Raw genomic sequence first — 24,540 nt, forward strand, 5'->3', positions numbered from 1 at the left:
CATAAAAATAAAATATTGAACTTCATTAGCAACTAATATAATAGTTATAGTCATATAAAAATATCAATAAGAATAATAAAATAATTGAAAATAAAACATTTTAGTTCATAGAAATAAAATATTGAACTCTATCCGCAACTAATATAATAATTATAGTTTTGCAAATATCATTGGTAATTAGCTTATGCAAGCAGGTACAGAAATATATCAAGTTCTTAATAAAAAATAAAAATCTAATAAGATATTAAGGATTGCACAGCTTTTCACATGAATATAATCAAACGTCAGTCACAACTTTGATAATTTCTTATACAGTAAGTGTTTAACTTCAGATCTCAATCCCATAGTACAATCACCACGCCGCCACGTATTATCCCCACAGAATTCAGACCATATTTTAAACGTACCGTCCATAAGAGATGTTACTCCTTCTCTACACTCCATATGCAAGAGTCTATAGAACAATTGGGCCTCTTATTTTCAAATAAATTCAGTATTTGAATTGGAAGGGTGGAATATTTTAAACTCAAAAGTAAAAGTGAAATAAATCACAAAAATATCGAACTACCTAAAATATAATAGGTTGTCAGAAAAAAATAGTTTGTTTATTGTATAGTAAATTAAAAAATATATATTCTCAAACATAGTTAATTGACTGGTATACTTACAACACTGCATAGTAAATTTACTCAATATCCTCATGATAAAACTTTGAATAAAATTACAAAATTATTTAGTGAAAGTACTATTAAAATTTTTTATCACCGCCTAGAAAATTTTCCTTTGTTATTTGTTCAAAATAGTTTGAATTCATTTTTGTTTAGTGAACTTACTAAATTGTTTTGCGTTAAAACTTCGTACACTTTTGGTACGAGAGTTGCTACAAGTTTTGAAATATGGCAACAGCGTGTTTTCATACGAGTGCTATTTGAGTTGTTGAAATATTCATCTTGATCAAACAATGGAATTGAAACGCGAGCATTTACGTGCGATGATCTTCGGCGTGGGTTATATCAACAGCAGTGTGCCGAAGAACTCGTCTTTTGGTGATAAAGCATTATCTCGAGTCACCGTGTTTCGCTGGTTTTCCGAATTCAATCGTGTTCGCACTTCTATACAGAATGAATTCCGTGAAGGTAATGGTAAACCACAATTGCAAAATCATCATGTGACATACAGTTAGATTGAGTTATACTTGAGTCACTCGCATATATTCAATAGCGCATAATTTGACAATCGCTCAAAAAAAGTTCGAGTCGATTGGTGCAAAAAAATCAATCAAAATTACGTGCCGTATCCAATAAACAATGTTCGCGCATGAAGCATTACAAAGCGAATGGTCGCCTGTTTTTTCGGAATAACTGGACGTTCGCCACCGTTCCATCACAGCAACATAGAACGATCAATTCTGAATGGTACGCCAGCATTTGTTTGACACAAGTGTTCAAAATTAAGAGAACCAATCGCAGATTACGAATTCTTCTCCACCACGACAATGCGAGCTCTCAGACATTAGTTTAAACAAAAATGTTTTTGAGTAGTCAAAGCATCGAATTGATGGGATCATCTGCCGTACGGTCCTTGTTTGGCACTCAATGATTTTTTTTTGTTCATTCAGATCAAAATTGCGAGGTCAACGGTTTTATATACCTAAAGAAGCGGTTGATGTGTTCAAATAACATGTTTTGGAGTTAATCGGAATGAAAAAAATGCTTCAACAATCTTAAAGGAGAATATTTTGAAAAATACTAAAGCCATATCCATTTGTAAATGCTTGATTTTTTTGTCTATTTCAAAACTTAAGTAGCAAGCCTCGTATAATTACTAAAAACATTTTTAATTGTGTGAGTCAAGTGCTATAATTCCATAAATTATTAATAGAAGTGTTAACCGTTGTACTTAAGACTCTTGAAGAAGTTCCATATGCACTTCAGAGTTCATCCTCTATAATCAGTTTAGAGGTAATGGATACATCTCGCTATCCTAACAAGATCCTCCTATTTCCCAGGTGGAAACATACGTCATTCGTATATGCGTAACTGACTGCGTACAACGTAACTACCTCAATGCAAAATGTGGGTACCGAGCCACATCGGAAGGCATAGCAGAAACAAGCACACAACCTTTTGTAACTGTCCCGAATGGCCATTATACCATGACCATATAAAAGTCGGAAATCAAGGAAAAATTAGAAACATGAAGTAAGACTCCAAATATTAAACAATCGAATAAATTTTAACTGGTAAAAAAATGCCCTTTCATTAAGCAAAGTTGATCTAAGAACACCTACTGGTATGCTGTTTGATAAATTTTTATCTAAACAGTATCGGTAAAATAATTGTCGTTTCTGCAACAAACAGAAGGAAACTATTGCATACGAATTGCGATCCGCGGTCAAATTTTCATTCGGGTTACTGTAAGGGCGATATATGAATTGCGTCCCAAAGTCCTTCCAAGAAATGTGCTCCTACATACCTCTGTCTCCTAATTATCCCAGGATTACAGATCTTTGAATATAGAATTCTGGTTCATCTTCATCTTAACTGGAGCTTAAATAAAATACATATCACCCTACTGAATACACTGAAAATGGGCTTCCAAAATGACTGTAGTCAACCCTCGTAGATTATGATGATGAACCTCTTATCAATTTATGTTAACATTGATTAAATCTATGATAATGTCACTTCCTAATCTATTAATTAAACATTAGAACATAATGAGTCATAATAAATATCACGAGGGAGTAAAAATACATCGACATTAATTCAATGGAACTTCGAAAACGTGTTTACAGCCCCATATTAATCAGAGTGATGATTATTCTATTCGATGGCTCATTTTACGACATCACATATAGAAACCCTGTTTCAATATTTATTGAATTTCGATTCTATCGTGGTTTAATGTGTGTCTTGTTGTTGACGATATACTTTAAATATTCCTTGATTCATCCCAATAGTATTAATTTGTCCACTACTGCATTATAAAAAAATCATCATCATATAATCATCATATCTGTTAATCACCAGTGCATGGTTCATTATTCGTTACATGATGCACACCACATATTTCCCAGGAGCTTCAAAATGCATAGTGCTCAATAGTATTTACTACACTATACTTATAGTTATACATCAAAAGAAAGAATAATTCCATGGGCAAATGAAGACAAAGAAATTGAATAGTGTAGTGAGATATTTAGATATACAAACATAGCAAGTTATTTTAAATATATTATAATGTTTAAAAAAGGAAAATATTCAGCAATCTGATAATGCAATCATAATAAGAATTACTGAATTAACTAAAGATAATACATTTTCCATTTATTAGACACGAAAGGGGTTGGTTGCTGTGGATCATTCACAGAACCGAAAAACATTAGAAGTAATACAGCCAAAGGTAGCAGATTGTCCAGAATACAAGTATACCAGTTTAGAAACACAAAAAACTGAATAAACGGATAGCAACACTATGTTGAAAATGTTATCGAAGAAGAAGATGAGTATGTGGTATCATCCTCTTCACAATATTTCATAATTCAATCAAAATATGACTTTAGTTCAGAAGATTCTGACCATTGTTATTTATAAAGGTGCTTTGGAATTTAAATGTTTTTTTTTCCTTTACGGTTTTTGCTTTTAAATTTAGTTTTCCAGAAAAAAAAACGAATAGGGTATAAAAGGGGCTCAGTTCACGTCTGGTATCCTGTTTAAACCAAACCCCCTTACAGACATGTACATTTTACTCGTCTATTTACGTTTTAGAATTCAATATTCAGTTGTAGCGAGTTGAAAAGATAAAATAATATTTTTTCCAAGTTCCAAGTAGGACTACATTTAAGTGTCGGTAAGGGTTTTTATAATCTGCAATTCATAACTGTGAGAACCATTTTCCATTTAAATAGACATTATCCGAGTTCCTTACAAACGTTAATCAGTGTACCTCGAGTAATTGTAACAGCTGCGTCAATCCCGGATATTGGATATTTGAACTTAATGTTTATACCATCATTTGTACGTCTTCCTCCCAACTGTTGCTCGACACTTTCGAAACTATTCGTTTGAAAATACTTTCATATTCCGTTTCTGAATAATAAAAAAATATGCTATTCTGGCGTTTTCGAGGTAGCAGAATCTATTTATCTCAGATGTCCTTCAGTTTTTCCAACAAATGGATTGATGGACTTCTGGTTTTACTTCGCGAATTGGATTCATGAATCACACGAAACAATTCATTTTAATTATAAAGCATCGTATTTCATAGAAAAACAAATTTTTCCCGATTTATCGGCCAGTTAAGATAACCTAATCTAAGCTACGGTAAGGTAATCCAGTTCAAAAGAACGAACCGTAAATCAAGTGATCCAGTTGTTGGTAAAACAAGGTATACTAATTTCTGACAACTTGGGCCTCGATAAATGGATTCTATGATCTCGAAAACGTTAAAGTAACGTGTTTCTATTAACCAGGCAGATACGGAAGTAAAACTTTTGTTTATAACGAAAAAGTCGTGAATTTACGTCGTATTGATCTATAATGTACAGTCTAGAACCAATGCCTTTGTAAACTGTTTACTTTCAGTCTGAAGACGATAACTTGGTTATCGAAACAGACAGTGTAATTGTGAAAGTTAGTGTAGTAGTAGTGTAAACACTGTGTTCAGTAAGTATATGACCAACGGTTCCAAATATGCCAACTTATTAATCATAATATCCCCTCTCATTTTGGGATAACTACCAGGGATATGGATAAATTCAAAGTATTTGGTTGAAATTTTATGAGCTAAGCTAATCTAACCTAACCTTACCCTGTAGATGAGAAATTGTTCAACCCGGATACAAGTAGTATAGACCTTCACAGGCCCAGTTGACCGCGGGACGCAACTAGTGTGTGCGAAGAAAACAGAGGTAAGCTGTATAGCAATCAGACAAAGTTGTGGCTTCCTGACTGTACATAATAGACCAATAGATCAAAGTGTTAGCGAGGTAAATTGACAACCTTTCCGTTGCAAACAAAAGTTTTACTTCTGTATCTGCCCGGTTTAGGATAATAAAAACACGTTATTTTAACGTTTGCGAGATCGTAGAATCCATTTATCGATGTCCAAGTTGTCGAAAATAGTATAACTTGTTTTACCAATAACTGGATCAGTTGACTTCCGGTTCGGTTTATTGAATTGGATTTATGGATTGGACGGATTAAACGGCAATTCGGAGGTTTTATTTAAGGGGGCCTATTTTTATAAGATGAGAGATTGATTGAGGGAGGGATCGACTTACAGTGGAAGAGTCGTAAGTAATTGTTTTTCACGTGTTTGTGTATTTTAACTTTCACTTACATTCGAATTAGAAACTCTGTCTTGATGTTATTGAGCAGACCGAGGAACGGATCAATTTCCTGATTAGATTAGGTTTACGGTAGCTTAAATTAGCTTATCTAAATTGGGAAAAATTTGTTTTTCTATGAAATTAGATGTTTTATAATTAAAAAGAATTGTTTCGTGTGATTCATAGATCCAATTCGAGAAGTCGATCCAGAAGTCTACTGATCCAATTGTTCGTAAAGCCGAAGGACATCTGAGATAAATGGATTTTGCTACCTAGAAAATGCCAAAATAGCATATTTTTTTTTATTACTCAAAAACGGGCAGATAGGAAAGTACGATTAGTTTCGAAAGTGTCGAACTACAGTCGGGAGGAAAACGTACCAATGATGGTTTAAACAATAAGTTTATATACCACGATAGAATCCAAATTCAATAAATATTGAAACAGGGTTTTTATATGTGATGTCGTAAAATGAGCCATCGAATAGAATAATCATCACTCTGATGTATATGGGGCTGTAAACACGTTTTCGAAGTTCCATTGAATTAATGTCGATGTATTTTCACTCCCTCGTGATATTTATTACGACTCATTATGTTCTAATGTTTAATTAATAGATTTGGAAGTGACATTATCATAGATTTAATCAATGTTAACATAAATTGATGAGGTTCATCATCATAATCTACGAGGGTTGACTAAAGAGTCATCATTTATCAATATGATTTTCAGACATTTTTACTGAAACTTCAATCATTTTGGACGCCAAGTTTCTGTTAGACAATCGAATAAGTGAAAATGGAGGAAAATGAGTATCAAGCTCTCTTTAAATATTTGTATGTGAAAGGCACTACGCCTATTCAAATGAAAAAGGAGTTAGAAACTCATTTCATTAGATATTCAAATTGTCTTCCTTCTTCTATTTAACTGTATGCAAGTTTAGTACAAAACGCTGATTTCGGATTATCCAACTGCTTATGTATTACTTGAGAGGCTGTTGTCAGTATTCTATTTCTTGCAATGTCTTTTAGATGATGTCAGAAAAAATAGCATAAAGATAATAAGTTGGGAGTCAAATGAAATTGCAAATCCAACATTATGAGTTAAAATATCTAACGAGACAACTTCACTTAGAATACAAACCTCCAGTGCTTGTCTGAATGTCAGATTGCTCATCAAAAAATCTACACTCGTCAATAGATTATTTATGTGTCAAAGAAGCGATTGATTCTTCAAAGTGTATATAAGTTTGTACTAATAGGAAGCTAGAAAAGTTAAGGCAAGCTCCCAAGGCTTCCTTATATTAACCTACTTCTCTTCATTAGAATTTTTCTTTTCACTATAAAATATGGAAAAAAAAAGATTTCAGGGAATAAAAATACCTGGTATCTGGGACTTACCGTAGATAATAATCTCCTCTGAAACAAATAAGAAAAGGAGAAAACTAACTAACAAGCACATCGAAAGTTTTGATGGTGTGCAGAAACTTTAAAGTCCTGCTACATATGTAGACGGTGATAGTAAAACCATGAGAATCAATCTCTCGAATATATTCGAATCTCTCCATATATTATTGGAAAGAGTGAAGTGAAAACCTCACTTAGAATATTAGAAAATTTACCTCAAAACTAATCTGTAGAAGCGAATGAAATCAAAACAAAATAATATAAGTGAACAGAAATGCCGTTAAATAATATAGATGGATTCAAAACAACATACAAAAGTAGAATAGGAGTATACGGGTCCAGAACTAAACACTCTGAAAGCTTTGTCAATATACCAATTATTTTTCAACCAGAAATATATCCAATTAAAAAATATGTCTAGTTCAATCTAGAAAGGAATCATCGCAAACAGAAGATCATCATTTTGTTCGTTAGACCAGCAACTATTAGGTCTCTAACGTCCAATATCATAAGGACAAGCCTGGTTTGCAAATGGAGAAATTGAATGAGAGAGGAATATAGAGAAAACACGAGAAAAGTAGCTAGATAGGGAAAAAATCACTAGAAATTCCTGAGAAACTATAAACAGGGAAAAGAACAATCTAATACTAACAGGAGTCTTATCGAGACATTGAAACCTGCAGACGCTAGGTTAAGCAAAGAGCCAAACATGCAAATTCTGTTACGAAGAGGACAAAAATTACGGAATTCCATAGCATTACACCTGGGAGCGTATGAAATGGTTGATTGAGATATTTGACAGTCATCGAAAATTTCAGTACTACAGCAAGAAAATAGGACAAAATAAATATTTTGAGTCGCAGTGTAGATTGCATTATGTGTGTACCTAACCAAGGCGGGTAGTCTTTGCTGACTAGTTAGAACTAGAATATTGGGGAGTGCAGCTAATTTGTAATCTTTATTAAATTATAATTCTAAGTAACTATAATTTAAATATTTTTATGTGCTTGGACTGATTAGCAATTTCATAAGCTGTACTTCATATGAATTAGCTTTGACTAGCAATTTTCACCATCATGGTTTGGTGTAGTAATTCAACACCTACGAATTCATTCTCAAATTGAAAGTAAGTCACTTATTTCCATAATATATTTTACATATTCATTTATAAGTTTTTATAGTTTCCATTCTACATGATGCTTCCACCAATGATGATAGGAACACTTCCCGAAAGCTTTAGTAGTGGGAGTGTGTCAAAATTAAACAACAACGTGTACTTATGTATTCATCGTAATGGACTGAAATTATGGTCAAGTACAATATATTAGTATCACTTATTGTTATACTTTTACACATATATTCAATATTACCCGTCTTGCATATGAGAAGGAACTATTAATGATGAGTGTCATTTAATTTTTGACATTTTGGACTGCATATTCGGCAAACAAACTTCGCGAGTATTGGAAAAATCTCTTCTTTTTTCTCTACTATTTCTGCCAAAAGCTGCAAATGCCTCGGAGGCTTTAAGAAACTCGAGCTAACCAAAAATCTCCATATATTTTTCAATGTCTGCGCGAACACTTCGAAACCTCATGTAGCTGAAGTTACGTTGCATCGCATATCAAACGCTGCCCACCCTCTTTATTTTTCTCAATGCTTAATTCACAAGAATAAAAGCTCTAATTTGATATATGTTCAGCAACGGTATTTCAATCAGAAATAATTATGAATTGGAAAAAGCGTATACATGCTTTACCTAATGAAACACTTGTCCAACCGCCAAAGAAAATGCCAAGATCTATAACAAGATATTATAGATACGACAGAAGAAAAGATCGAAAGACCAAATACAGTTACAAACGATGTGTACGAAGTACCAATATCCTCAGAACACGCTTATTTTTTTTGAAAATTGATTTAAATTATTTGAGTAGATTACGATCTTAAAAATACTGGATAAATTTGGTAATTTTTATTTTATTCTTGTTTCTCGCCTAAAATTTAGGGCACTTAGAAAAATGATTGTATCTATTTAATTGACAAAAGTACTATTTGTATTACAATTCCTAAAAGTATTCAAATGTTAATAAGTTTAGCAAATTAATTTTATTTTCATTCCCTAATAAACCTGAAACAATAAATATACTACTTATAAAGAATAGAATAACGTTGAGTCCTGGAAATCCCACATATTGCAGGACGGAACTTCTATCAACGTAGTTCAAGGAAGGTTAAAAAGGACGGGTTAAAATCGCAACTGGTCAATGCATGAAATCTTGCTAAGCTTCAGTATATACTGGTCCCAATTTTATATATAAATCATAAATATTTATCTATTTTTTAAAACTGTCACTGCCATATTTCAAGTATTATACGGATATGGTCCTTGTTGCCGAGCGTTAATATTAAAATGTTTGTGTCAAGTGTTTTTATTAAAACGTCTGATACATTATCACTTATTTGGCAAATTTTGAATTAGAGATCACAAAGTTGTGGACACTTTAAAAATCCACAAAAGCTCATTGGAACTCAGAGTTACGTAGCTCTTTCAGTCGGTCTAACTTGTTCTGGACAATTAATGAAATAATTTATGGTCCATCTTCAATAGATGGCGAAAAATATTGTTCATAAATAATTATTCGAAATAACAAAGTTCATTATTTTTCCGAAAAAACAGAAATATCTGACTACAATGTAGATACCACCATAATACCGGCTGTATCATAATACCGTTGTACCCAAAAATTTATAAGAATCGCACAAGCCGTTTTTGAGGCGTAATTGAGGCGTTCCATATATAAAACTCAATCTGTATAAATTTACAGAAAGACTGTTACTAGGACGGTATATGAGTTCTTAGACTAGAATGAAGGCACTTCGTAGCACTAGATATATAATCTTGTACAAAATGATGTTTGTTCAATTGTATATTAAATAAGTTAAGCGAAAATATTTTCTTAACCAATTTCTTAGAACGGGGCAAAGTCGAGGAGCTGGCTGTAAAAAACCTGGCTTATCGAGTTACCGGATGAAGTATTTTTTGAATGATACTACTCACTGTAATTATTGGAAAAATCATTTAGTGCCAGGGCAAATATAGTGCACAACATTGCTATATTTTTTCTACGATACATTTTTTGGACATAAGCTGTACCTATCGAATAACCGCTTGAAATTGGTTTTAAAATTTAGTTGAATCTGGTGCTAATCCCATGGCACGACACTTTTTTAACTTTTTTTTTTGTTGCGTTACCGTATCTATCGAGTAACCGCTTCAAATTATAATAAAATTAAAGTTTAAATATTTCTTATTAAGAAAATACATTAGTGCCACTTCTAGTGACAATTTCCTGGCACGATACTTTATATTTCTTCAAGCCCTATACTATTGCTCATACAACCTTTAACAGAAACATTGGGGAATAAATGAATAAACATCTGAAGAGCAAAAATTGTAGTAATTTTTAAGTGATATTTTTATTCATACGAGTATTTTATAGACATAAAAAGTTTTTTCATATATTTTACTATAAAATTAATAAAAACCTTAAATATCTAAAAATATACAATAAAACACATATATGGAATTATTATTAAATGTATCATCACTGTCGTCATGATCAACGTCACTTTTATCATGATTATCATCATGGTCACCTTTATTTTCATAATGATTATCATCGTTATTATCGTCATGATCACTGTCATTATTTTTGTTGCAATCATCATTATCATAATGATCATCGTCACAATTATCAATTTCATCAAGCTCTACTTCATTAAGCTCTACCACAACAATGTTTTTAACTAAGAGAAGTGTCAAATTACAAAACGGTTCAATTTTATTGTCATTAACTGTCCATCCTCATTGTTCTGGTGATAAATTGATGCAGTTAGCTTCTGTAGCATGTTGCCACATTGAAGTTACATAAATGGTTCGTAGAATTTTTTGCTTCAGTGATTTCCAACATGGTGGAAGTTGAGTTGAATCAAATCTTTTTACATTTTTCATAAAATATTCTGCTATAGACGTTGACGTAAATCGATTTTGAAATTAATAATCTCGCATCATTTACGTTATTAAAACTTATTCCATAAAATTTACGTAAGTATGTTCTTGTAATATTTCCATATTTCACGTTTTCTGAAAAACCTAGCTGTATAATCGCATCCAGTGTATTCATGGAAACCGGGCAAAGAACGACACACAAGATCACCAAGTTTGTTAGCTAGTTTAGTGCAATTAATGAAATTTATAACATTAGATTTCGATCCTATCGTACTTAAATATATTTCTAATGATGCTAACTTTTCCAAGTATTTTACAAGAATGTCAGTGTCAGATGCTTTGGTCATTACTTTTCTGTCATTCTCCAATGATATATAATACGAGTATCGGCCTCTTAATGATTGCATGCAAAAATGTTAGCACGACCAGATAAAAAACACACCTTCATTGTTATTGTTACGAAGTACTTTTTGCAATAATTAATAGGAAATACTCTAAAAAATTTTCAAACGCTTTAACAGAGCACCACAACTAATTCAATAACTGAGATGCTCAATATTCGCATCAAGTTTGCACAGCGTCTCCATGCAATTTTTTTTATTGTTGAATTTCTCTCTCGGTAACATAGATGAAGCATAGTAAAGTACAGGAAGGTACTTTTAAAAATGCTTCTTAACGGTTGTTTCCAAAACTTACCAACTCACAACATACCTAAGAAAGACAATTAAACAGGACTGGGCGACGCTCATTGTTGTTACTAAGGTTACTTCTCAGGTAGCTAATATTACCTTAAGATTCGAAGAAAGCGACATTAAGTCTATAGAAATGTACATAAGTCTTTCTCTCTTTACTCCAAAATAGTCTTTGACTAGCCTTGCTATATGAATACTAATTGAAGGAATATAAAGTATCGTGCCAGGCATTTGTCACTAGAATATAAATGGCACTGATGTATTTTCTTAATAAGAAATGTTTAAACTTAAATTTGATTATAATTTGAGGCGGTTACTCGATAGGTACGGTAACGCAACAAAAAAAAGTTAAAAGAGTTTCGTGCCATGGGATTAGCACCAGATTTAATAAGGCACTTGTTCATAATTATTTTTTATTCACTTGAAACTAAATTTTAAAATCAGTTTCAAGCGGTTATTCGATAGGTACAGTTTATGTCCAAAAATGTACCGTAGAAAAAATATAGCAATGTTGTGCACTAAATGATTTTTACAATAGTTACAGTGAGTAGTATCATTTAAAAAATACTTCATCCCGTAACTCGATAGGCTCTCGCTCTATAACGTGACCACAGCAAAATAACCATTTATCCACAATTTACGGTACCTAATTACAACACACTTTTCACCAATGACAATAAGAAATGAATCAGACATTTAACACAATTAATGACGGAAAAACTTACCACTTTTTGACATTAAATAATTAGATAAAAGATAACAAAAGACTACTGTTTAACAGTTTGAAAAGTTTACTTATAATCAAATTTGAATAAACTTTGAACCAACACATTGTAATGAAATAATGAAAATCAATTCCAGTACCAATTTATAGAAGCGAAAAATATATTTTTTCGATATAACTGCTTCCAATCCAAAATTCAATACAAATCTTCCAATTGAATCACTGTTTTTATTATATTTTTTTCCTTGATAAGTATCATCAATTAATTACCACTACGTCGTTTTATGTTTCAAGTATTGTAAAATTTTATTTCATTACAAATTATTGCAGGATTAATTTATATAAATATTTGTAATGAATTTAATTTTCATATTTGCAATAATAACATAATTTCCAACAAGCTGTTTGTTTTTTTTAAACGTTTTTTATAAATCAAATGGCTTGATAAAAACCTTTCAGAAGAAGCCAACTAGTAAAAAGTCACCACAATAAGTAAAATAAAAAACACTCAAAAAAACAATGAAATTACGTTAGCGGGACTTGTCAACAAAAGAGCAATCTTCTACAAATAATACCGACTCGACTGATCTAGATCGGCGGCGGATACCGACTGAAAACGTGAAACTAAAACAGCCACCGAAAACTGAATTTTAGTGAGATGCGTGCGCTCAATTTGCCAAGCCGTGCTATCTGATGTTTCCAAAAAGGAGAATATTTTCGTAATAATTGGAATGTGATTGCCGTTGTTATCACTACAAAAGAAATTTATTATATTCATATATACAGTGGGTTCCCAGTTTTTCAAAAAAACTATTTTCCTATTGATATGAAAAAGAACTATTGTGAAAAGTTGTTCAGAATCAACATCTAGGCCCACATACCAAATTTCGAAATTATTTGTCAACTATAATCTTTAATATTTATTAAGCCCTAACACGTACCACTTTTCAATAGCTTAATTGACCCTGTTTACATTAGCAAGTACTTAATTTTATAAAGGGGTGGTTAATATCAGTTAATATCGAAAAAATACCCGAACGGTATTATTCAGAATAATAAACATAAAAATAACATTCAAAAGTAGTATTCTGTTGAGTTTCATAGTAAGTGGTTCTCTGTTCATAGTGCAAAAAGTGATTATAAAGACGAAAATGTCGACTCAAACGCGCCGCAGTTGCAAAACTTCTCCTGACATATTTTGCTATATTTGTGGAGAATTTATGGTGAATTTTCCGAAAATGTGAAAAAAGCAAATTTCAAATATTTTGGTACTCTAATTGGAAACCAAGACAAGCAGTGGGCTCCCCACGCGTGCTGTGTTAGTTGTAGCGAGTCATTGGTGCAGTGATTGAATGGGAGGAAACAAAGCATGCCTTTTACAATTCCAATGGTATGGGGGGAACCTAATAACCATTTTGACGACTGCTTTTTTGTCTAACAAAGACTGAAGGTTATTCTAAGAAAGGAAAGCACAAGATCGAGTAACCAAATTTGCCGTCTGCTATACGAAGATTTACCACTACCGATTGCGCCTTTAGATCCGCAAAATATTATTTTAGAAGATACTGGAGACAACGTATTACCAGGAAGCTCCGAAGAACAATGCATCAACCCTAATTTTACTCCAAGTACCAGTTCCGGCGAGCCACATTTGATTGTAGAAAGTGAGTTGAATGATTTAGCAGAAGATTTGGGGTTATCTGACTTTTTCTCCCAAAAATTTGGGAGCTGTCACTGATGAACATGGTGAAAGGTTCCAAGGACGATGGAATTCGGTCATGACGGGTGATTACTGTCGGTTTTTAAAAAGAGAAAGTGCAACGCCTCATAAAATGAAAAAATAGAGCTGACTGATATTTGAAGTGATTTTGTTAACTTTTTTGTTTTTAATAGATGTGGGGTATGTTTATTACATATAAACTATAAATATTATCAATATATACGATTCAAAAAACGTGAAATTATTTTTTAATAAATATTAAATATTTTACCAATGAATATGGTTCTATAAATATAAAAACCTTACGTGTTACAATTATTTTTTTCTTATTTTCGTATTTTTATTGCTATTCATTCTTGTGTTTTTGTCGACCAGTGTAATTAATTCATAATTAACTTATTACTTCTGGCTTAACACTAATTAGTGATAATTAAATAGAAAGAAGTTAAAAACCTCAGATTAAATTGTAGATTACTTTAAGCCCTTTTCCAGATCTGCGCATTTTTCAATACTTTTTCGGAACTTCCAAAAGCTTTCACCATTTTCACCATTATTCGGAATCTATTTTTGATAAACTATTTGTTCACAAAATATCCATTAGTATAAGGTTTGAGGATCTAGCAGACCAACAGTCGTACTCATTCTCCCAAACCATCTTTTACCAAACTCATTATTTGGCCAATAGTGTCGAATAGGTAGAGCAGCTATAATGTTAAAATGAGTTATGAGTCTCTCGACGCATAGATCTACGCAATAAAGATGAGCGGCATCCTCATTTTATTTTACGTTTACGCATATATTTTGCACCATATCTGACGAAAATTGGGTGACCAAGTAGTTCATATGACGAGGAAGAAGAAGTATTACTACAATTGTGTCAAATCACTGCTGCGATTCAAAACTACAATGATACATGAAAACGAAATTATAGCTAAAGGTTGTGCCCCTTAGTGAAAATCACGTGTATTTTTGTTCCAAAATATTAAAAAAAAAATTTCAACATATTATTTTGCATGCGAATGATGTGGAAAATATTCAAATAGATACTGATAAATACCTACATACAGGTATTCTAACAATACACCACCTATCCCCTGTGATATTTAGTGTTTTATTCTGACACACCTCCACTTCCTTCAGATCCTCACGTGATTAATGTACCACCCCCTATCCGGGGACATAGTATATGTGGAATGTAGTGGAAAATAGTAGTAGAGCTTCTTAAAGCAAATTTACTCAAGCGTGTAAGATAAACGTAGGGCAAGATACCTGACATTTTACTGAGTACTGCTTCCGAATACAAGTCCTTTATGCAGGATCATACATCTACAGTATAATATCAATTTATAAAAAAATCGATCAGAAATACTAGACAGCGTAAGATTGGGTTGAGTTGAAAAATAGTATTTTGAAAAAAGATTGGTGATATTTATTTTGTTTCGATTTCTACCAAGTTAAAATAGATTAAGTTATTTCGAGAATCAGAATTTAAGAATTTGTGGTTTATGGATAAACCTTAGTTATTATTATTAATTGAATTATACCACAAATTATGTGAAATTTTATTTCTTCTATCTTACTGATCAATATGTGTGTATGGATTTGGGGTATCGTATATACTGCGACCCAAAGGATCTATTGTGTCCCCCTGTCTTGCTGCGATACTGGAGAGCTTTGTGTTTACAGCTGATCCATGAATCCCACTCCTTTTAAAATATCTATAATGTGGGATGGCTTCAAACGGCAGTGATCTTCGTCTTTTATTTCATACGCTCCCAGGTGTAGTGCTCTGGAATTCCTTAGTGCTTCACACTTCGAGAGAATGTCGATAGAAGTTATCAGCTATTTCATTTCCTTTCGCTCCGGTGTGTCCCGGAATCCATTGTAGGGTAATTCTATTTTTCTTATCTAGCTCTCTACATTGGACCGAAAACATTTTTCAATTGTATGAATTTCTGCTTGAAAAATGCTTGGTGCGCTGCCTAGACTTTCATAGTGTTTGGTTGTGGGCCCGTACACTCCTATTCCATTTATATCTACAGCTTTCGATCCATCCTTATACCATTTAATGGCATTTTTGTTCATTTCTTGTATGGTGTTTTGGTCCCACTTGCTTTTACAGTTTATAATTGAGGTGAAGTTTTTCTTAAAACTGAACTTTTTCGATGTGACGTCCTGAGGTATATCAGAGGGTTGGTTATTATCTAGGTACAGTTTTTTTGGTGATTCCATCTCTGAACAATCTAATGATGTTTTTTATTCCTCGCTTTTCAGAACTATGTGGAAAGGTGAAGGATTTAGAATCACTTCTAGTGTAGCTGTTGGGCAAGATTTCATGGCCCCAGTTGCACATAAACAAGTCAGTCTTTGTATCTTGTTCCTCTTGGTATTCAGACTAGTACTAGTACCCCAAACCATACTGATTAAACACAAATCTATTTTTTTCAGCCAAAAATTATATGTTAGTAAATTGTATTACAACAGCAAGATTGATCGCTGTTTCCTTTGATCACAACTATACTTATTGTAACTTCAAGTTTGTTTGTTTAAGGTTTAAGCAAATTCTTAACTTGGATGCACATTTATCACTTTTTCCTCAGTTCTCTAGAAATTGATTCCACGAATTGTTCCGTACGTCTTTCGTCAATATCAATCAATATTTCCCCACTCAAAAATATCTTTCTTTCCTCTAATAACTATTTTTTAGCGTTTTTTCCGTCTGCCCGTCTATAGCAGCGATATCTCCTCACAGAAAGCATGTAGGGCGTTCATTTTTTTTGCATTTAATTCCTAAATAGTTATTAATGTGCCGAAACGAAAGAACTTTTAGGCATCATTGTGAAAAAATTGATGAAATCAACTAAAATGTCCTCAAATGACATGAATAGACGTGAATCGACATCTTAAAGGCGGCCGATTCATAAACTTGACTTTCCGTTTGCAGTTGCCGTTTGCGGGTGACGTTTGGCGTTTGCCATTGAGGTTGACGCAAATTCAACACCCTATTCATAAACTTGACGTTGGTGCCGTTAAAATAAAAAATTTTGTTATTCTTTTTGACGTGTGTACTGCTTTTTGTTTTCGTGATATTTTTTTGTTTTTGTTGGTAATCCGGTATTTATGAACGATATTGTGGAAAATAACAAACAAAAAACAAGCAAATACAAAATACCATCATAAACAAACAAATGGATGTGATTGGCTTTTTTCTATTGCTATGGAAGAAAAAAGTCACCATCGGCAGACTGATCGGCAAACGGCAACCATAAACGGTCTTATGCATTTCAATGTTTCTAATTTTGTAACAACAAACGTCAACGATAACAACAGACGGAAAGTCAAGTTTATGAATCGGCGTTAAGACATTGATCAACTTCAAATGACAATAGACGTCAATTGGCTTCATGTCATTTGAGGTAATTTTTCATTTCAAAATCCAATTATTCTGAGAATTGTCAAGAAATAATAACGACAAAATTATTAAATAATGAAATTATTGATATTTTTCTTGTTTTATTTTTCATGGAAATTTCCTTTTATGAATTAACATGTTGCTTACAATAAAAAGTGCGCAATAATTTCTCACGCCGAGACTGCGAAAACTTTTTTACTTTTTTTCCAATAACAATTCTCCAACTTTTTTACAAATATTAACGAATTACAGTCGTCATAGCTCGATTGTTTATGTGAGTTTATTTGTTGAAATCTCTGTAACTTTTCATCAGATGATTAAGTTATATACATATTAACACAATAAAGTTATTGCGTAAAGCAGGTTGTCCTCAAAATTGTCCTTTAGCATTATTCATTGATACAAATTATTTAAGTGTCTTTCTTTCAGAACACTATTGCTACTTATATTTTAAATGTCTTGTTCCACAAATTATATATTAATTAGTTCCTTCAAAAACATTTCAAAAGAACAATTAGTTTTTACCCCAATTTACTTGTGTACTTTGAATCATTTATTCATTTTATCTAACTCATCTACCTTTGAAGGCAATGGCAAGTCAACAAAATGCTAGAAGCCCCTCTTTACCTTGTATGTATGCATGTATGGATTGGGTTCTCATATACAATGTGACCCAAAGTATCTATGGTGTCCCCCTTTCTTACTGAGATACTGGATGATTTAGTGTTTACAGCTGATCAATTAATCCCACTCCTTTCAAAAAGTCTAGAATGTGTGATGGCTTTAATTGTCAGATATATTTGTCTTCTATTTCATACGCTCCCAGGTGTAGTGCTCTGGAGTTCCTTAGTGATTCACACTTCGAGAGAATGTAGATAGAGGTTTCGTCCTCTTCACACCACATTCTCTTCTAAGTCTAGCACCTTTAGGTAGGACAGTGTCCCCATACAACTCCTGTTAGTATTCGTGAATTGTTTTTACTTAGCTTGACACATTCTGCAGATCTACTCCGATTATAGTTTTCCAGAAGAGTCTTTGTCTGTCTTAGCCCTTGTAGGTTGTCGCAATAATTGGTTTTGCTCCTATCTACCTCCTTTTCCAGTGTTTTTTCCTAGTCAGCCTTAAAGAGCTAACGACCAAGAGAATGGAGAATGCCAGCATTTATTATTACACACTTAGCTGCATGCACAAGTGCAAAAATGTATTAATTTTTCAATTCATTTGTAAAGAAAAGTTGTTACCCAGTTTTAGAAAGAATATACACATACACCTTCAAATATTTATATTTGTTTGGCATGTCTTGGAGATAATCCCGGCATTAAGATTTCCGTTTCTAATACTTGCTAATGCTCGGGGAATCCCCGCTGAAAGATTGTATATCAGAACGACCTTTTCCATCCTCTTTTCGACACGAAATGGAAACGTCACCTTCTGAAAGAGAACTTGCTGACTTATTAATAGTAAAGAATCATTTTATATCTTCAAGTTTTCCTAATAGTAGGGGAGCCTAAATAGGGATTTCAGGAATTCCTGAAGCGCGGCAAATTAATATACAGGAGGATACCTTGTACCCCGTTAAGTGAGTCCACCAAATATGAGCCCCATACTTAAGATCACATTATTGAAAAAAAATTTCACAAGAAATTCTGGAGCGCGTCAGATTAAGGTAGGGTGAGTTCATTACATGCTAAAAAGTATCTATTCTACTAATTTGAGTGGAAACAGGCAGGCTGCGAATGTGTGAAAAGAAATGTTATCTTGACATTCTCGAGCGTGGCTAAATTTTTTTTATTTCGAAGGATACAATTCAAGGATAACGAAAAATATAATGTGGTGATTTCCACAAGCCGAAGTAACAAAAATCCGTCGAAAAAATTTAATGCGTGCAGCTGGTGATGCATATATTCTTCTCTCCGCTTTTCTACACCTTTATCATTATTTCTCTATCTATTACTCTCTCAATATCGCGGGTCAATTTAGAATCGATTGCGAATCAACTGGTAGCCAATTTAGAATCGATGTAATGCACATGCTCGATTACAAACTGAGAGAAAGATTTAGGATGTACAAGTAGTTTATCTATCAATCATGTCGTTTCTCGTTCCTTTTAAATTTTGTTTTTTGTAATTTAGAATTTGAGTTTAATAAAGTAACGGTTTTTTTTTCAAATAAATACTATGGTATACTATTGTAACTTGGATATAGTGTACCTTGTAACGATTTGAATTTAAAACCAGTGCCTCCATCTATCAATCAATAAATGATCTGAGTTGGCAAGTCTATTTACTCCTCATAACTGTATCTAGTGGATGCGCGGCTTTCTTCAAAGGCATCAAAACACTCTATCAATTCGAAATTCCAATGCAGCAAATATGAGCAGATCGACAAGTTTTAATAGAGTTAATGTACAAACATTTTTTGACAACATAAAAAATGTTCACAACCGATTAGGAACAATTCCTCCGAATCGGTTTTGGAATTTAGATGAGAAGAGTGTAAACACCTTTCAATCGCAGTCAAAAAGAATTGCACCAAAGGGTAATTAAACAACTAGGAAGTGCAACACTGGTAAGCAAAATATTTTCAGATTTTCGGCGTAACGAATCACGATTTGGAAAATTATATATCACAATCCTACTACTAATAAACAGAATGACCTCAAATAATAACAATAATAAATAAGCCAAGAGCTGGGCCGTCAATTGTAAAAACCCCACCAATAACACCTTTAAATCTAAATCCTCCAAAAAGGATTTATTTTGCCAGAAGAAGTACAGCCGTTTCCAAAAGCATTAGCCAGGAAAAACACAAAGAAAAGGAGAAAAACTGTAAAAACAATGATAGCAACCGACACCCCAGGAAAGGATGGAATCAGAAGAAACAAGAGCAAAAATTGATAACGAAAGACCTAAATTTGGAAAAAATTAAACTCCAAAAGTTTCGCCGTTGAGAGAAATTGAAAACTAAACCAAGATGTCCAGATGAAGAGTGCTATTTTTACGAAAATTCAAAGAAAGCTGATAAAGTTGATGAAAAATGGAGGCGGAGAATATGAATTTTGTTAAAAAAAAATAAGATTTTTATTATTTAAATGCAGAATTATGCTGAATGCAGAATATAAAAAAAAAATTGGCAATGTTTTTGTTTCTAAGTTCTTAACAAACTCGTCTTTTAAATCTGTTATTTTGCTATTTTTTTACTGTCCGTTTCAAGGTACAAGAGTGTTGTTCAAAGGTACATAACCACATGTACCTCGCAACGCAATGAGAGAAATACAAAGTTTGTGTTACCATTGATGCATAACTTTTTTTAAAATTTAATTTGCGAATTTTATACCTGAATAGATACAAATTAAAATGACCCATTCAAATTCTTGCAATAATTATTTAAATTTTTTCAGTGGGAAAATTTCAAAAAAATGTTTCAAGGTACAGCAGTCTCCCCTATAAGTATTCATATTAATTGTGAGAGTATATGATTTAATTAGAGAATTATTTCTGTGTAGATAGCAATCAGTTGCCACCATTTTACCTTGTGCATTATCACCTGGACGATATTATGAATATTTGTAATGCCGACAGTATCCTCTACTTCTTCTCTCAAACCCCTCCAGTGGTTGTACACTAAGAACGCGTGTTCGGCATCATCTGAGTCGTATTCACGATACCTCCACTCAGGTGTCTGTACTTTTTTCATTTTGTGGAGATACCGTCGGAAGTAGCCGTGTCCCGTCAGAAGCTGGGTAATGTAGAAGTTCACATCTCCGAACTTCCTTTCGGTCCACAGTCTAATGTCTTTTATTAGTCGTTGCGTCCATTCTTCTGTTCACCATTGTTACCAGTCTGTATTGTTCTAGTGCGTTCAGTTCTTCAGCGTTATTCTTAGATATTCATTTAACACAGTTGGATATAATTTCGATTTTATTTTATTCTAGTAATAAAATCAAAGATATAAATGTGTGAACTTTTCAACAACTAGTAACATTAATAATTGAAACTTAAAACAATTATGTATGCAATAAAACTTTAAAAATTAAAAAAGGCAATGAATGGATTAATTAAAATATATTAAATATGATTAAATTATGAGATAAAGCGTACAGAAACAAAAAAGCACCCAGATGTTCTCCAGTTTGATGTTGAGTTTAAGCAATATAAAAATCGGTTCAATAATCTAATAAAATCTGATAAAAATCTGTACCAAAAAGCATTAAAAGATTATTAATAACTAGCTTTTACCCGCGGCTTCGCTCGCATTGAAGATATTAAATAAGTATCAGATCATTACAAAAGAAATGAATCAATTTGATTCGAAGCAAGAGTTATAATTTCTTATTTTGCTTTAAAATTACTTTGATATGTAAAACTAAACAATAAAGTTTTTAAAGGCTCTTCTGTTTCACCAAGTAATGGAAATGAAACTTTACCACTGGAACAGCACATTTCAACAATTTCATCTTTCCATAACAATCAAAGGATGATTATGATATTAAATTGAAGAATTTAGACAGCGCGTGGTCTGCATTTCTGCATTATGAATTCTTCTCGCCTGCGATTGGCGTTTCTATCGGTCTTCTAGCTGCCTATGCCTGGCAGCTGCCTAGGCCCTTTTCCTGAAGAATAGGGCCTCCGATTGTGATTTTTTGTCTCGGCACTGTTTTAACCACTTCAACACATATTCCTCTACGTCTTTGAACTCGCATGATTTTAATCTTTTACTGTTTGCAGGCAAACCACTTTCTTCTGAAAACTTCAAATTTTAAAATTGTAGCCAATGTACTTACGGGAATTTCGAACTTATTAGCTATGTCTGATTTTTTCGACATAGGATTTTTGTCAACATAGTTAATGATGTTTCGCTTTTCTGTGACCGATTTTGTGGCCATTTTAGCTTAAATCTTTAACAATAGTGACGAGTAGAAGTGTTTATATTATTTTTCATCAAACAATAATGATTATTTTACCAACAAAAGCGTGTCGAAACATGTCGCGACATGAATCACATACTATGAGATTAAGAGTCACACATTGGAGGGAACTATATAAAGGTTTTGGAGTGATAAAATTTGTTAATTAGAGGTATATTTATACTTTTTCTTGATAGTCGAAAATTCGTTATACTCGTAAATAGGTTGTTCGCAATGTAAAGGTACTCGTATATTTTATATTGACTCTTACGGACAATTCAAGGGGATTACGAAGAATTTGTTAAATCGAGGAAGTCGTTATATTGAGGTACGTTATATTAAGGTTGCACTTTAATTATTTCATGCGGGATTTCCTCGCAGATGTTTGCATTCATGTTGCTAATTCGTACTTATAACAATAAAACGGCATGAAAAATGTATTTTTTTTAATTATTTTGTTTTAAGTAGAAGTATTCTACTTAAAAACATACACTTTTTTATTTGCATGAATTAAAAAAAAATTGTCAGATTAAGCGAATCATTCTAGATAATACATTTTAATTTGACGCGCTTGAGTATTTCAAAATAGCAAATTGTTTTTACACATTATAATGATGGCGGCAAGTTTGCGTCACACGGTAATCGTCAGATTATTGGAAGAGAGATATTCACTTAACGTACCCCTAGTTCTCAATTGAATTTTTCTTTTTTTTTTTTCAAACTTTTCGTAGAACCACCCGTATCATGCAAGCGATCGGATTAACATACATACTTTATTAAAAATACGTGGGAAATCGATACTTTCAATATCTGACGCGTTCGAGTATGTCCATACAACAATATTTTTTCACATATTTGAATAACTATAGCTGCTACCCTCACTGATGAAAAGGTATACATTATATAACATTTTACCACCCAATGAAGGCTCGAATAAATCCCTATTTAGCATTGTGGCTCCCCTACCATAAAGTGTGCACTTTATATCTGTTATGTCTCACAAGTGAAATTTATTAAAACTTGTTTAAAGCGTTCTATAAAACAAGAGAGACTAAGTAACTTGTCTATTCTATCTATCCAAAAGTCTATAGCTCCACACTTGATCTATGATGATGCTATTAACACTTTTACAGAATCGCAAATCTAACGATAGGAGCTTTGATAATTACAATTGTGTACTTGAACTACAATTATGATTTCAGTTCAATATGTACTTTTATATTAGGTACATTTTCATTTAAAGTGAATAACCCTCATGAGTAACAGTGATACAGCCGGTATTATGGTGATATTTTCATTGTTGTCAGATCTTTCCTTTTTCTGGAAGTTAAAATAATACGTTTAGGTGGCTATGACTGCTACAATAACAAATTTGACGTTACAATAACTCATTGATGATGATATTTTAATGATATTAGGATTTAGTGATAGGCGTAGAAATCAACAAGATATGTGTAATAATTTATATCCTAACCGAAACCCCATAACGAGATCTACTGTCAGTAAATTACTAAAAAATTTTAACGAAACTTCTTCAGTAAAAGATTTATCCAAATCAGGGCGCAGAAAAACTGCATCAACTGAAAACAAACTTTTAGATGTTTGTGTCCTGTTGGAAGACAACCCATACTTGAGTACTAGACAATTAATATCCAGGAAACTTGATATTTCGTAAACAACCGTAATGCTGATTTTACGTGATAATAAATTCCATCCATACAAAGTAACGCTGGTTCAAGAGTTGTCGGATGACGATTTTGATAGACGTGAAGAGTTTGCAGACCTAATAATGGAAAAATGTTACAGTCAAAACGATCCAAATTTTTAATTAATATTATGTTTTGCGATGAGGCCACTTTTTGTATTAATGGAAACGTAAATCAGCATAATTGTAGATACTAGTCACATGACAATCCTCGTTAGATGCGTGAATCCCACACCCAATATCCCGAAAAACTGAATGTACGGGAATAATAGGCGACAAAATAATTGGTCGCTTTTTCATTGAGGGTAACTTAAATGGTCCGGCGTATTTAGATTTATTGGGAAATTATACCTGAGTTAGATCGGATATTTCAAAATCCAAGTAAGTATTTTCAATAACAGTTGAAAAAACTTGGAAATTTTCAGACAATAACCACTACCTCACTATGCATATGTGGTGAGGCAATAGGGATGTTGCAAAATGTATTGCAAAGTTTTGAAAATCGCATGGCTTGTTGTTTTCAAATGAAAAGAGTTAAATCATAGCCATCTAAATGTACAATATTCATTGTAACTTTGGTGGATATACTGTAAATGTATAAATAATGTGTAAATAACTACAAAATTATGAC

General features: G+C 32.7%; 1 protein-coding gene across 2 annotated transcripts in view; it reads right to left on the reverse strand.

Annotated features, from left to right (window-relative positions):
• LOC130452717 (cytochrome b5 reductase 4) overlaps positions 1 to 24,540 on the reverse strand; it is a 230,319-nt gene that overhangs the window by 170,802 nt on the left and 34,977 nt on the right. The window contains exon 1 of one of the 2 annotated variants that reach the window (XM_056792132.1): positions 12,619 to 12,778. The exons of the other annotated variant lie outside the window; for it this stretch is intronic. The gene's annotated coding sequence lies outside the window, so the exon portion shown is untranslated. Of the gene's footprint in view, positions 1 to 12,618; positions 12,779 to 24,540 lie in introns of those variants that run through there. 2 annotated transcript variants of the gene reach the window in all.

Source organism: Diorhabda sublineata, chromosome 2 (assembly GCF_026230105.1).
Source record: "Diorhabda sublineata isolate icDioSubl1.1 chromosome 2, icDioSubl1.1, whole genome shotgun sequence".
Lineage (NCBI taxonomy): Eukaryota > Metazoa > Arthropoda > Insecta > Coleoptera > Chrysomelidae > Diorhabda > Diorhabda sublineata.